Below are 15701 nucleotides of genomic sequence, written 5' to 3'. Positions count from 1 at the left end.
ACTAATTTGACCAGCTTTTCTTTTTGAGCTTCTCTTTTTGAGAAGGTGGAATGGACACAAGAGATGTGAAGGTGGGATCACCAGGAGCCAGTCAGGTACAAGAAAGAGCACCGACTCTGGTGTGAGAAAGCCTGGATTTAAATCCCACTTTTAATGCTTATTATCCAGGTGAATTTGGGCAAGTTAACCCTCCTGGGATTCAGCCCCTGAGGTCCTGTTCAGGTCTGGATCTATGATCCTGTAGTTGTGATAATCATGATATAGGATAATAACTATGACTTAGTTGATTGGCTACAAAAAGTAGAGTGGAAGGGAAAGTCAGTGATAACACCAAGGTTATGAACATGGGAGACAGAGTGATTTGAATGGTGATACAGCCAACAGAAACAGTAAAGTCAAGGATGAACAAGGTTAGGCTCAGTTTTGGACATGTTTATAATTCAAGGAGCCCCAGTAGATAGTTGATGCAGCAAGTTCAGGAGAGAACACAGCAGTTCAGGACTAGAGATGCAGGTTTTGGAAGACCCTTCATGGAAGTATTAGTTGAAGTTTTGAGAATGAATGAGATTCCCAAGAAGAGAATAGAAAGAGAAATCAGCTAAAGACAGACCTTTGAGGAACCCTCATAGGAGGATCTTGGAAAAAGGTAGAGTCATCAGAATCAGAGGATCAGAGAATCAGGAGCAGTTAGGTAGGAAAAGAATCAGGATAAATAGGGGGTCTCTGAAGCCAAGCGAAGAGAAAATATAAAGCAATAGGGAGGAACATCGGTTTCAGAATTTGCAGAGAAGGCTAGGAGATTGAGGACTGATAAAAGACCCTTAAAATTGATAATTAAGACACTGATAGAGAACCATTTCAATAGAATACTGGAGATGTGGATGCCTGTTCGCAAAGAGCTGTGGAGAGAGGAGACAGTGAGAAAGCAGAGGTGCTGGACATAGACAGCTTTTTCAAGTTTAACAATGAAATAAAGGAGACAAATGGAATAATGACTGAATGTGCCAGAAAGTATTAAGGGAAGGCTTTTTTTTCGTTCTTTTTAGGATTGACCAAATCCAAATATAATTATGAGCAAAGGAAAGATACTGCTTGATGTGAGAAAACAGAACTACTGCTTGAGAAAGTACCTAGAGGAGTCAGTGGGGAAAAATACAGAGGGCATTAATTAGGCAGAAGGATTAATTAGTCTCGTTCAGTCATTCAGTTGTGATACCATATGGGGTTTTCTTGGCAAAGTTACTGCAGTAGTTTGCCATTTCGTCTTCCAGTGGGCTAAGGCAAACAGAGATTGTGAGTTGCCCAGGGTTACGTGGTGAGTAAGTGTCTGAGGGTTGGATTTGAACTCAGGTCTTCCTGACTCCAGGCCCAGCGCTCTATCCATTAGACTTAATAGAGACATTAAGATAGAAGGAAGAGAAAGTAGCTGATTGGAACTGAGAAAATTTGGAGAATGAAGGTGGTTAAGGGAGCTCTGATTAGATGGCCTCTGTCACTGAATTAAGAGGCTGGGTTACCTTGAAGTGTGGGACAGAAAAATGGATATTAGATTAGAGAAAAGCAAAGAAGCAATTTGAACCTGGTGGGGAATAAAGGAGTCAGTAAGGATGAAGTGGGATTATTGAGCAACAATGTGAACCTAACTGAAGTGATATAAAATAAATATGTAGTAGGGCTAACTCTATCTTATGGTTTTCTCCCTCCCTTTGTTTTTAAAGCAGCATTCCACACACAGCCCTAGAGCAGAAACTGAGAAATCAGATGCTGGGAGTTACTTACAGATTAGGATTTTTAGGTAGAGACTGGTGAGAGCTCAAGGGGCAAGGAATAGGATTAGAGATTTGGCATAGAGGGTTTAGCTTAGCTTTCATGAAGAGGACAGATAGATAGTTCTTGTGTGAGGAGAAGAAAGGAGGAGAAAGTACGTAATGATCCTGAGAAGTCATGAGGAATGAAAGAGGGTGCTGAAAGAGTTCTAATTGGATAGCATCGGTCTCAGTGAAGCAGGGGGCTGGGTCATCTGTTACAAAGGTAGAGAAGGGGGTAGATAAAGCACTTAAAAACACACAGAGGAGAGGCAGAGCCAAGATGCTGGAGTGAAAGCAGTGACTTGCTTGAGGTCTCCCCCAAACTCCTCCAAATACCTATAAAAAATGGCTCTAAACGAATTCTAAAGCAGCAGAACCCACAAAAAGACAGAGTAAAGCATATTTCCGGCCCAAGACAACCTGGATGGTTGACCATATAGTGCTGGGTGGGCAGAAGAGCACAGTGTGGCGTGGGCACGCAGGCCACAGCAAACCTGGAGCAGGCCTCAGAAGACTGAATCTCGGGCAGCTGTGGCAGCTTCCAGCCCTTTCAACCCACAAACACCAAAGACAGCTTAGAAGGTCAGTGGGAAAAGTCTGTTTCTGTGGTAAGAGAGGAGCTAGGTCAGAGCCAGCTCCGGAGCATACTGAAGGGGAATCAAGTGGCTTATCAGAGGGGGATTGCAGGGATCTCTTTGCCAGTGCTGAGGCAGGAATCTTTTGCTTTGCCCCTGCATGGATCTGGGTCACAGTTCTGGGCAGTGGTCCTGGGTGAGGAGGAGCTGGCTGTGGATTGTAGTGGCTGTGGAGAAAACCCTTCCTCACAGTTCCAGGACAGAAAGGAGTGCTTGTGGTAGAGCACAGGCCAGGAAAGGAGTAAACACCTCGCCCCTTATCCTACCACCTTGAAAGAACTGAAAATTTACAGGTCCCTACAGGTATCTCTGAAAACAGCTGACAAACCCCCAAAGCTTGGGACAGTACATTCTCCACATTGGAAGCAGACTCTTACCTTAACAAAGAGTTTAAAACTCAAGTAATTGGCTGGGATCATGAGCAAGCAGCGCAAAAAGAGTCAGACTATATTATCTTACTTTGGTGACAAAGAAGATCAAAATATACAACCAGAAGAAGACAACAAAGTCAAAGCTCCTACATCCAAAGCCTCCAAGAAAAATATGAATCAGTCCCAGGCCTTGGAAGAGCTCAAAAGGGATTTTGAGAAGCAAGTAAGAAGTAGAGGAAAAACTGGGAAGAGAAATGAGAGTGATGCAAGAAAATCATGAAAAACAAGTCAATAGCTTGCTAAAGGAGACCCAAAAAAATACTGAAGAAAATAACACCTTAAAAAATAGCCTAACCCAAATGGCAAAAGAGGTCCAAAAAGCCAATGAGGAGAAGAATGCCCTAAAAAGAAAAATTGGCCAAATGGAAAAGGAAGTCCAAAAGATTACTGAAGAAAATACTTCCTTAAAAATTAGAATAGAGCAATTGGAAGCTAGTGACTTTATGAGAAATCAAGACACTGTAAAACAAATCCAAAAGAATGAAAAATTAGAAACAATGTGAAATATCTCATTGGAAAAACAACTGACCTGGAAAATAGATCCAGGAGAGAGAATTTAAAAATTATTGGACTATCTGAAAGCCATGATCAAAAAAAGAGCCTAGACATCATCTTTCAAGAAATTATCAAGGAAAACTGCCCTGATATATTAGAACCAGAGGGCAAAATAGAAATTGAAAGAATCCACGATCTCCTCCTGAAAGAGATCCCCAAAGGAAAACTCCTAGGAATATTGTAGCCAAATTCCAGAGTTCCCAGGTCAAGGAGAAAATATTACAAGCTGCCAGAAGAAACAATTCAAGTACTGTGGAAACACAATCAGGATAACACAAGATTTAGCAGCTTCTACATTAAAGGACCACAGGGCATGGAATATAATATTCGGAGGGCAAAGGAGATAGGATTACAACCAAGAATCACCTACCCAGCAAAACTGAGTATAATCCTTCAGGGGAAAAAATGGTCATTCAGTGAAATAGAGGACTTTCAAGCATTCTTGAAAAGACCAGAGCTGAATAGAAAATTTGACTTTCAAATACAGACTCAAGTGGAACATGAAGAGGTAAACAGGAAAGAGAAATCATAAGAGACTTATTAAGATTGAACTGTTTACATTCCTGCATGGAAAGATATTTATAACTCATGAGACCTTTGTCAGTATTAGGGTAGTTGGAGGGGAAGAAATTATATATATGTATATAGATAGATAGTAGATAGAGGGCACAGGGTGAGTTGAAGATTAAGGGGTCATATCTGGAGAATAAAATTAAGGGATGAGAGAGGATTATACTAGGAGAAGAAGAAAGGGAGAGGTAGAATGGGGTAAATTATCTCACAAAAACAGAAAAGAAAAGTCTCTTACAGTGGAGGGGAAACGGGAAGGTGAGAGGAATGAGTGAATCTTATTCTCATAGGATTTGGCTTAAGGAGGGAATAACATACACATTCAATTGGGTATGGAAATCTGTCTTACCCTACAGGAAAATAGGGGGAGAAGGGGACAAGAGAGCAGGGGGATGATAGAGAGGAGGGCAGATTGGGAAAGGGGGTAATCAGAAGCAAATACTTCTGAGGAGGGACAGGGTCAAAAGAAAGAATAGAATAAATGGGGGGGCAGGATAGGATTAAGGGAAATAGAGTTAGTTTTTCACAACATGTCTACTATGGAAGTGTTTTGCATAACTGCACATGTATAACCTATATTGAGTTGCTTGCCTTTTCAATGAGGGTGGGTGGGGAGGGAGGAAGGGAGAAAATTGGAACCAAAGTTTTAAAAACATGTGTTTTAAAAAAAAGTTTTCACATGCAACTGGGAAATAAGAAATACAGGAAATGGGGTACAGAAGTCTGTCCTGCCCTACAGGAAAATAGAAGGGCAAGGGGATAAGAGAAGGGGGGGGAAGAGATAGAAGAGAGGGCAGAATAGGGGAAGGGGTATTCAGAATGCATGCGATCTTGGGGGGGAAGGGCAAGATGGGTTGAAAATTTGGAACTCAAAGTCTTGTGGAAGTAAATGTTGAAAATTAAAAATAAATAAATTCATATAAAAATAAATAAAAATAAAAAACACACAGAAAGCACAAAAACAGGATGATTTTGTTACTACCTTGACAAATGTAATCTATACTTAAACATGATCCAAAAAAGAGTAGAGATTTCGGTTGCAGGTTTGGAATAGATGCTACTGAAGTTAAACATTATAATGGCTAATATTGGGTTCATGATGGAAAGACTAGCGAAGCCATAATGGAGGAGGTAGGAAACCAAACTGAGAGAAAACAGATAGGTTAAGCAATTGGAGGTTATGAGACTAGTCCAGAGCAGGTTTGTGTGGGTGAAACAATGGCAGAGAGGAAGGATTTGTGGGAGATTGTGGTCTAAATAGGATTTCAAAATCCTGGACTCTGGAGGGGGCATAATCTGAGGTTGTAAAGCTTAATATGTGGTCTTACTGATGTGTAGCTGAAATGGGCTTAGGAAGCAATTGGAGTTGAGATGAGGAATTGAGAGGGGAGAGGAGTCCCCCAGGATAATGGTAAAAGGGAAGACAGTGAGACCGTAGTGAAGTTGTTGAGGAAGTTGGGGAAATGATGTAGAGGTCTGTAAGTAGTAATAGCTAACGTTTTTATAACACTTAATATATGCCAGGCATCTTGCTAAGCACATTACAGTTATCATCTCTTTTGATCCTCACAACAATCCTGGAAGGTTATGATCCCCATTTTACAGATGAAAAAACTGAGGTTAAATGACATGCCCAGAGTCATTAGTCTACACAGCTAGTAAGGGTCTGAGGCTGAATGTGAACTCAAGTCTTCCTGACTCTGAGTTTAGCACTCTCTCCACTTGGCCATTTAGCTGCCCAAAGATGGAAAAGAGGGTGGTAGTCTATGGATTGCCCAGACCTCAAAAGGGGAAAGGTCATAGTGGTAGTGGTATCATCTGTCTCATCATCCCCTGACCCTGTGAGTCTAGAGAAGTGACAGGAGTATACTTCTGTATAGAGGGTTGGAAGGGATATAGTATCCTCTGGGGAAAGATGACTGTGTGTGAAAGTAAGGATGTGGAAAGGACATTGGTAGAAAAGTTCAAGGATATAGGGGAATTTATTAATGAAGTGACAGCTCCAGAAGGCATAGTGTAATGCTCCAGAAGATATGTAAGTTATGCTGGAGTGGGCCCTGGGGAGGATTATGGCTGATAAAAATTGAAATAAAGTCAATGTTAGAACTACCCAGTTAAATTTGAATTTAAAAAAAAAAAGACCCCCCCCCTAAAATGTATATAATGTGGGGAGAAACTGTGTTGGCAAAAGTTTACGGTCCTGTGCAATACTCTTTTTGATTTTCATTGTATTGTTTCACTATTTGTGTTGGCTGATATTACACTTAAAAACAACTTTAAAAAATTGAACTATGCATTCTGTGCTTGAGGCAATATAGTTTTGAAGGCACTGAAGGTTCAATATTCAAGGTATGTCCAAGAAAGAAGGGTATCAAAGGGAAAGAGGGACCCCCCCCTCCCCGGGCAATCTTATTGCCTGGAAAAAGGTATTGTGGTCATCCATATTATTACTGGAATGTTCAGGATTAGGGAATCACTATGGTAGAAGGTAGAATAGTATAGCCTACTCCATCCACAATATTTAAAGAATATAGAGAGACAAAGTTTTTGCACCAAAATTCATAATGGAATTTGAGATTCTATTTTTTTGAGAGTGCCTACGTGTGATCTTACTTCAGGTGAGATCTAGAAGTTAAATATTCTCTCCAGACAGAGTCCAGGTTTCAGTTTTTAGTGGGAGAATTGGATTCATATGGGTAGATGTGTTCTCTTGCAACTCAGGAAGTGCATGAGTCACTTACTGGTGCTGATATAATCCAGTAGCACTTGCCTGCCTGTCCTATATCTCTGGAGAAAAGGGTACAAGCTAAACGAGTGTCAGATGATGCAAATTTTCCATTTTAGAAAAAGCAATAGCCTGGAATACATTGGATGGCATGTTAGTCTTTGCTAAGAGCTGCTTTTTTATTTTCCTGCCTGTATGGCATTACTGTAAGTGTAGGGTACCCCAACCCCCTTCCAGGTCTGTATGCCAGCCTAGTATTATTAGAACTTAAAGCAAGTCAGATATATTTGAAACTATTTTTTAAAAAAAAGCAATCGAAAGAGTGAAAACCTATCAAAAACAACATGTCTGATGTCTGTTTGGTTTATGTGATATGTCTGTGTGTTCTTACTTTGTTTGCTAAATAGCTGATATCATTAAGCACAAAGCCCATCATACTGCATGTCGAGATTATCAGATTAGAAATGTGTTAGTAGGGTTTGTGGTTTCTGCTTTTGCATTCTGATGAATTTGTGATCTCATCGATATAAGGGTATACACTCCAGTGATGCAGGTTGTAACCCATCTGTGCTTGTCCATCTGTATGCCTCTTCTCCGTGTAAACCTACCATAAGGGTTCCCCCCTCTCTTTCTCTTGACATTGTCTAGATACAAGTGGTGAATGCTGACTGTCTTTTGCTATGTCACCAGGCCATTTATCCCCTCATTCATATATCTCCCTTATTACATCCTTTATATGGCTTCTCTTAGCATAATTCCTCAATGGTAACGTGTCACAGCCTGCTCAGACACCCATGCTCCACTCCTCTACCATTCCGGTCATCCTCAATTTCAGTTCAAAGATGAACCTTTGTTTCAGGGAGAGTTCAGTTCATTAAAAGTACAATGCATCATCCCAAAAGGAGTTCAGCCTGATCTCTTTCTCCTGGTGGACTCCAGGCCTAGCTCAGTGTCCATTTGCAGTTTATCTTCAAGATGAATGTACTAATGGGTTAGCTGTGTGGGTTGTTCATCCACCTGTGTAGTCTACATAATGGGCATTCTTCCTCTTCTTGGTTTTTCCTGTGTTCATACTTTGATGAAACTCTTGTGAATGATTATTGATCTCATTTAGAGGGCTTACAGGGTTCCAGGCCAGTGTCATCTGGAAATAGGAATATCTGGAAGACCTCTTCTTCTGTAGGGAATACCTCTTTAATTTGTATGTTGCCCCGGACATCAGCTATGACAGTGGCAGAGCCCTTCGGTGAGCACATGATCTCCCTATTTTATGTTATCACTTAATACTGAGAGCTAATATTGAGTAGGACTATCTCTATTATCTTTCAAGGGAATCATGTATGATTTTGACATGTATGGGAGACATCTTGTAGGAGGAGAGACTTTAAAATGCCCTTTTGTTCTGCCAAATCCAAATAAAATGTCATGACTTTTTCATAGTCAGTAAACAATAAGCATGGTGGGATCTTACATTCTCTATATCATTCAGTCGGTTGTGTAAATAGAAGGACAGGTATATAAATGTCGAGATGTGGTCTGCTGTACAGTGTTATTCATGGAAGCCTTTGGTGCAGATTATTCTTTAGAAGATTTTGTAAGGGTGAAAGAGTTCACATATGGTTCTGCAATTATTAATGTTCTCGATTGCCCTTTTTTTGACGATAGGATTTGTTTTTTCCCCTTGCCTTCAGAATCCTTTGTTCTTGCAGGTAACTTGAGAATTGATCCCTCAGTGCCCTCCAAATTGAATTGCCTTCAACATGGACCTTCTCTGTGTGTATTTGTTCTAGTCTACCTACCTTTCTTGCCATTTTTTTTCCTCCTTTAGTGTCATTTTCTCTTGCTGATGCAGCACACATGAGACTATGGTTTTAGAGTCTTAAATGTAGTGGCTCCACTGTCTTTGAAGGGGGAAAAGGGTTCCATTCGTTATCTTTCTGGTCTTATCCTTTTGTTGTTCAGTAGTTTCAGTCATGTCTGACTCTTTTGTGACCCCATTTGGGGTTTTCTTGGCAAAGATACTGAAGTAGTTTGCCATTTCCTTCTCCAGCTCATTTTCTAGAGGAGGCAACTCATACCAGGTTAAGTGACTCACCCAGGGTCGCAGAGCTAGTTAAGTGAGGCCAGAGTTGAACTCAGGAAGATGAGTCTTCCTGACTCCAGGCCTGGCACTTTATCTACGGTGCCACCTCTTTTCATTCCTTCAAAATGATGTTGATTGGTTAGTTCTGTCAACTATCTTCTTACATATTTTTTCTTTCATCTCTTCTCTTTGTTTTATAAATAATACTTCTTGTCTTCCACCATCTTAGCTAGCCTTTGGCTTTGGATCACTGATTTCTAGGTCATTTTAGTCTCCTCGTTATGGCAGCTAATTTATGTTGGTTAAACTTCTTTAGGAAATAGTGAAAATATATGCCAATGATTATTTGTCCATCAATTTCCACAAATTCCTACTGTAATGTCTTATGATACAGAGATGACCTAGATGTCTCCAAAAGCCATTGTCAGAAGAATTCAAGCTCTAGAAGCTTCTGCCGTGCCAAAAGGGCTTTGAGTACAGTCCTGGCACAAGGCCAAAGGTTCTCAAACTTTCTGGTCTCAGGCCTCCTTTAATACTATGAAAAATTGAGTATCTCAAAGACATTTTTGTTTCTGTCTGTCATAGTTATCAATATTTACTATATTACAAATTATTAGAAATTTGCTAATTAGAAACTAAAACTAATAAATCTATTTTATTAACTTATGTTGATTCATTTTTAAAAACAACCCATTGTCTGTTAACATTATTTTTTTTATGAAAAATAACTTTTCTGAAACAAAATTTCATGAAAAGAATAGCATTGGTCTTATGGATTTTTGCAAGTTGTTTTAACGTCTGGCTTAATATGAGATAGCTGGATCTTCATATCTGATTCTGCATTTGATATGTTGCAATATGTTGTTGTGGTTGAAGTATATGAAGAAAATCTAGCCTCACACAGATATTTAGTTGTAAAAGGGAGAATTATTTTAATAGGTAAATAACATTATAGTATTATTATGAAAATAATTTTTATCTCAAAGACCCCTAAACTGGTTTTCAGAACTCCCAGGGATCCACAGACCACACTTAAGACCAACCTACCTAAGTATTGAGATACTTATTACAACCAATAGGCTCATCATTTAGCAAAGAAGTCTTCGCCCGTGACAGTCTTTCAAACAAACAAACAAAAAATACAAAATAGCCCTTGGTCCTGTGGGACTATTTTCCATTTCTGTAATAGTGATGGTAGAAACTGCAGAAAAGGGAACAAAAGACACAGTTTTTGAAAGTGCCTATGAACATCGACTTAACTCTTGGTACTATGAATGTGAGATTCTTGTCAAATTATGAGTGGGCATGCTACTGGACCTTGACATTCTTGCTATAAATGAAACCAAAAGGCAAAAGGCTTTTGCAGCTAAATGAAAGGATGGTTCATAGCTACTTCTTGGAGAGGCAGATAAAGGAGTTGGTACATCCAAAGTGTGTACTGTTTAGTCATCTTATATTGTAGTATGTGTGATGTCTTTGCAAAAAGGCCATCATAAAATATTTGTACCTTCTGCACCAACATCTGTTATACGGATAAATACATAAGGAAATTTAATGAACAATGTAATAAGATCCTTTAAATTAATTAATGTATTATTTGATTCATGATGACTAAAATGCAAAGATTAATTAGGGGAGGATGATAAAAAAAGGTGCTGGAAAATATAGACTTAGGAGCAAGACACATTAGAGTCAAAGGCTTATAGAAAACAGATGATCCCTTGCCTATACATTCTGAATACTTTCTTGAATAAAGAATCTGGAAACAGTAGACATGCTAAACACCAAAAATATTAACAAATGATTAAATAGATTTTATTTTAACAGATAGGAAATAACTCAGTACTGATATAGCCACGTATTAGTAGCAAGGATCACTAGGAAACATAGTTTTTCTCCTTGGAGGGAGAAATAGAAAGATCATGAGAGGAGGGATCAAAATCTAGGAAGTTGTGCCAAAGAGTATATGGATTTGCAACTATGGTAGGAGCTAATTGCAGGCGAAAGGTTCTGCTACTACATATGAACTATAGCATCAGTTATCATTGTGAACAGTTAGAATCTTGTCTTCCTCACTCATCTGCTTATGAAGCAATCTGCCTCTATTAAAACTTGCCATTTGCCTGAATGTGCTTGCCTTGTGGCCCTGCTGGGACCTGGTGAATTTATCTGCTGTCTACTTCTTCCTCCCTTGTTTGTAAAGACAAAGTCACTGTCCCCATCTCCCCGAGTTGAAAGGTGGATTCTTTCTCTTCCCTCCATCCTATTTAGGTTGATCTGAAAAAAAGACCCACTATTGCCCTATTATTCTCTGTCTCATGGCTGAAAGTAGTTTGCAAGACTGAGTCTTTTTTTATAAATTAGCTTGTTCCTATTGTCTGTGAGCATTGGTCTGTTGAGATAAGAATGTGCACATGGTGAGGTTGGGGAGGGGACTTGGGCTGGAGGAGATGACCCTGAGAGATTTTGTATTTTACAGACTTTCTAATCCAGGATCCTTCAGTTCTAGTGTGGGAGGTTAAAAGCCTCTATTGAGTTATGGTTTAGTGTTATGAATGTTCCTATAACTTTCTTTTTAAAAAACATTTATTTAGTATTTTATTTTCCCCCAGTTACATGTGAAAACAATTTTTAACATTCATTTTTAAAACTTTTGAGTTCCAAATTCTCTCCCTTCCTCCTTCTCCATCCCACCCCACCATTGAGAAGACAAACAATTTGATATAGGTTATACATATGTAGTCATGCAAAACATTTCCATATTAGTCATGCTGTGAAAGAAAAGATAGACCCCCCCCAAAAAAAAACCTCAAGAAAAATAAAAGTAGGCTTAAAAAAAGTGTTCTTCAATCTGTATTCAGACATCATCAGTTCTTTCTGGGGGATAGATAGCATTTTTCATCATAAGTGCTTCAAAGTTGTCTTGGATCATTGTGTTGCTGAGAATAGCTAAGTCATTCACAGCTGATCACAACAATGATATTGTTGTTACTTTGTACATGGTAAATTTCACTTTGCATTAGCTTGTGTAAGTCTTTGCAGGTTTTTCTGATAGCATCTTCATCATTTCTTATAGCACAATAGTGAGTATTCCATCATAATTACATATCACAGTTTGTTCAGCCATTTGCCAGTTAATGGGCATCCCCTAAATTTCCATTTTCTTTGCCACTAGAAAAGAGCTGCTATAAATATTTTTGTACATATGGGTCCTTTTCCTTTTTGTTTTTTATCTCTTTTGGGATACAGACCTAGTAGTGGTATTGCTAGGTCAAAAGGTATGCATGGTTTTGTAGCACTTTGGGTGTAGTTCCAAATTGCTCCACAGAACGGTTGAATCAGTTCTTCACAACTCTACCAAGAGTGCATTAATGTCTCATTTTCACAACTCTACCAAGAGTGCATTAATGTCTCATTTTTCACACATCCCCTCCAGCGTTTGTCATTTTCCTTTTCTGTCTTATTAGCCAGTTTAATATATTTGAGGTAGTACCTCAGAATTATTTTAATTTGCATTTCTCTGATCAGTAATGAGTTAGAGCATTTTTTTCATATGGCTATAGATAGCTTTGATTACTTCATTTGAAAGCTTTTCACATCTTTTGATCATTTATCAGTTGGGGAATGGCTCTTATTTCTATAAATTTGATTCAGTTCTCTATGTGTTTGAGAAATGAGACCTTTACTGGAGAAATTTGTTTCAAAATTTATTTCACAATTACTATTGCTAACTATGTTTCCCTCCAGCCTATTCCCCCACACACACCATTTATTCTATTTTCTCTCTCCTTCTACCCTGTGCCTCCTCAAAAGTGTTTGCTTCTGACTACTCCCTCCCCCAATCTGCCCTCCCTTCTATCACTCCCTCCCCTTTGCCCATCCTGTTCTCCTCCTACTTTCCTGTAGGGTAAGATAGATTTCTAAGCCCAACTGAGTGTGTATGGTTATTCCCTTTTTGAAGCAGTTATCATGAAAGTAAGGTTCACTCACTTCCCCTCACATTCCCCCTTCTTCCCCTCCACTGTAAAAACTTTTCCTTCTTTCTTTTATGTGAGATAATTTACCCCATTCTAACTCTCCCTTTCCCTTTCTCCCAGTACATTCCTCTCTCACCCCTTAATTTTATTTTTTTAGATATCATCCCTTCATATTTAACTCACAACTGTGCTCTCTGTCTATATATACTCCTTCTAACTGTCCTAATAATAGGAAAGTTCTTATGAGTTACAAGTATCATCTTCCCAAGTAGGAATGTAAACAGTTTAACCTTATTAAGTCCCTTATGATTTCCCTTTCCTGTTTATATTTTTATGCTTCTCTTGAGCCTTATATTTGAAAGTCAAGATTTCTATTCAGCTCTGGTCTTTTCATCAAGAATGCTTGAAAATCCTCTATTTCATTGAATGTTTGTTTTCCCCCTGAAGGATTATACTCAGTTTTTCTGGGTGGGTAATACTTGGTTGTAATCTTAGCCCTTTTGCTCTCAGGAATATCATATTCTAAGCCCTCCAATCCTTTAATGTAGAAGCTACTAAATTTTGTGTTATCCTTACTGTGACTCCACAATACTTGAACTGTTTCTTTATAGTTGCTTGCAATATTTTCTCTTTGATCTGGGAGCTCTGGAATTCGGCTGTAATATTTCTGGGAGTTTTCATTTTGGAATCTCTTTCAGGAGGTTATCAGTGGATTATTTCCATTTCTGTTTTTCTCTCTGGTTTGAGAATATCAGGGTGTAAAAGGGGTAGGGACTAGCCGAGAAAGCCCCACCCAAATGCCAGCCCAGAAGGTGTGGTCTGTACACATTTTTACTCCACTCCTTTCTGGTTGGGATGGGAAAAATGAGAGCACAGACTCTTTGTGATCCAAAGTGTTACGTAATGTTATTTCTTTTATTTTATCTTTAATTTATGGAATAAAATAAACATTTTCATAACATAGTACAATAGAAAAATGATTGCACAGGAAACTAATTCTACTGTGCACAACTTGATATTCTTTTCAAGTATACAATAAAATTATCACATAAATTTATTTTTTTCCCTTTTTTTCACCTTCCCTGTCCTAGAAATGATTACCATTACACACAAAAAGGTGCATATATATATATATGCAAAATTATTCTACACACCTATTTATCAGTTCTTCTCTGGATGTAGATAGTGTCTTTCTTCATATATCCTTTATAGTTAATTTAGGTATTTGTAACAGACAAAATGACTTATCCACTCAACATCATTCTTAAAACAATATTGCTGTTACTATATACAATGTTCTCTTGGTTCTGCTCATTTTGCTTTTCGTTATTTCCTGCAAGTCTTTCCATGTTTTTCTAAAATCATTGAACTCATCATATTTCATCACAATCACATAGCACAACTTGTTCAGCTATTCCTCAATTGATGGGCATCCCAACAATTTCCCGTTCTTTGCCACTACAAAGAGAGATGCTATAAACATTTTAGAATATATAGTTTCTTTTCCTTTTCCCCAGTCATCTTTGGAAATAGACCAAGTAATGGTATTTTGGGTCAAAGGGTATAAGTAGTTTAATAACTCTTTGGGTATATTTCCAGATTGTTCCACAAATTTCTACAAAATGGTTGGATCATTTTACAATTCCACAAACAATGAATTAGTGTCCCAATTTTTCCACATTCCAACATTTGTCACTTTCCCTTTGTATCTTTTTAGCCATTCTGGTGGGTATAAAATTATATCAAGATTGTTTTAATCTGCATTTCTCTAATCAATAGTGGTTTAGAACATTTTATATGACTATAAATTGTTTAGATTTCTTCATTGTAAAAATGCCTGTTCTTATCCTTTGACCATTTATCAATTGGGGAATGACTTATATCCTTATAGATTTGACAAAGTTCTAATTACTGTTTGTGAATTTCCCACCATCTTATTTTTACTCACTATTTTCCTTCTTAGCCTCTCTTTTTACCCGATCCCAGTTGCCTTATCTTTTCCCCTTCTAAAATTCCTTCCCTTATCTTCTCCCTGAACTCTCCTAATCTTATTTTACATACCAAAAGTGCCTTCCCCACCCTGTCCCCCAGTTTTCTCACCTCTCGAAGTTCCAAAGACTTCTAAACCTCTCTAGATGTACACTTTGTTTTCTCTTTGACCCAGATGAGAGTAAAGTTCCAACATTACCATCTGATAAGGGAGTCATTCCTGAATCAGCTGTCCCTGTAGGATCAGACCACCTCCTTGTTAGAACAGAGATCAAAACTGATACAAAACTGGAACAAATAAAAATGAGAAAAAGATGTGATAAACAATTAAAACAATTCAGCCTCGCCTATTTAAACAAACTGTTAATGCTGAAAAAAAATTGGCTTATGATTTACAAAATTACTTTTAGTCTGAACTATTTTTCTTAACTAAAGCAAAAAGGAGGTGGCCTTTCTGTGTTTTCTCAAAGTTGGAGGCATGAAATTTAAGCATATTAATAAGAACATGGAATTTAAAGTCAGAAGACCAGGGTTCAAATCTTGGCTCTGCCGTTTAATTTCTGTTTGACCTTGGACGAGGTACTTAATATTTCTAGGCTTGGGTTTCCCCATCTTCCATTCTCCATCACCATTCCTTGTTAAAGGAATTTAACAAGATGATCCCCGAGGTCAGAGCTGTACTAGAGCCAGCTCATACTGGCTCATGAAGGCCAATTGTTCAGTTTTAAGTGTGAGCATTTACACTTTAGAAATCAGCAAATGCCATGTAAATGAGGCTTGACTTATTATTTTGTGGATTGTATAGACTTAAGAAAAACAACACCAGAGGAAATGACAGTAATGAAGATTAAACTTAAAAGTATGTGGTGGGCACATTTTTCCTTCTGAAGAGCTGGTTGTTAAACATTTAGCAGCACACTAGTGCCCA

General features: G+C 38.3%; 1 protein-coding gene across 3 annotated transcripts in view; it reads left to right on the top strand.

Moving 5' to 3' along the window:
- The window catches only part of ARMC2 (armadillo repeat containing 2), a 172890-nt gene that overhangs the window by 89539 nt on the left and 67650 nt on the right, over positions 1 to 15701 (top strand). The gene's annotated exons all lie outside the window — the stretch shown is intronic.

Source organism: Phascolarctos cinereus, unplaced genomic scaffold (assembly GCF_003287225.1).
Source record: "Phascolarctos cinereus isolate Bilbo 61053 unplaced genomic scaffold, phaCin_HiC Scaffold_5;HRSCAF=322, whole genome shotgun sequence".
Classification (NCBI taxonomy): domain Eukaryota; kingdom Metazoa; phylum Chordata; class Mammalia; order Diprotodontia; family Phascolarctidae; genus Phascolarctos; species Phascolarctos cinereus.
This window is presented reverse-complemented; position numbering and strand designations above follow the sequence as displayed.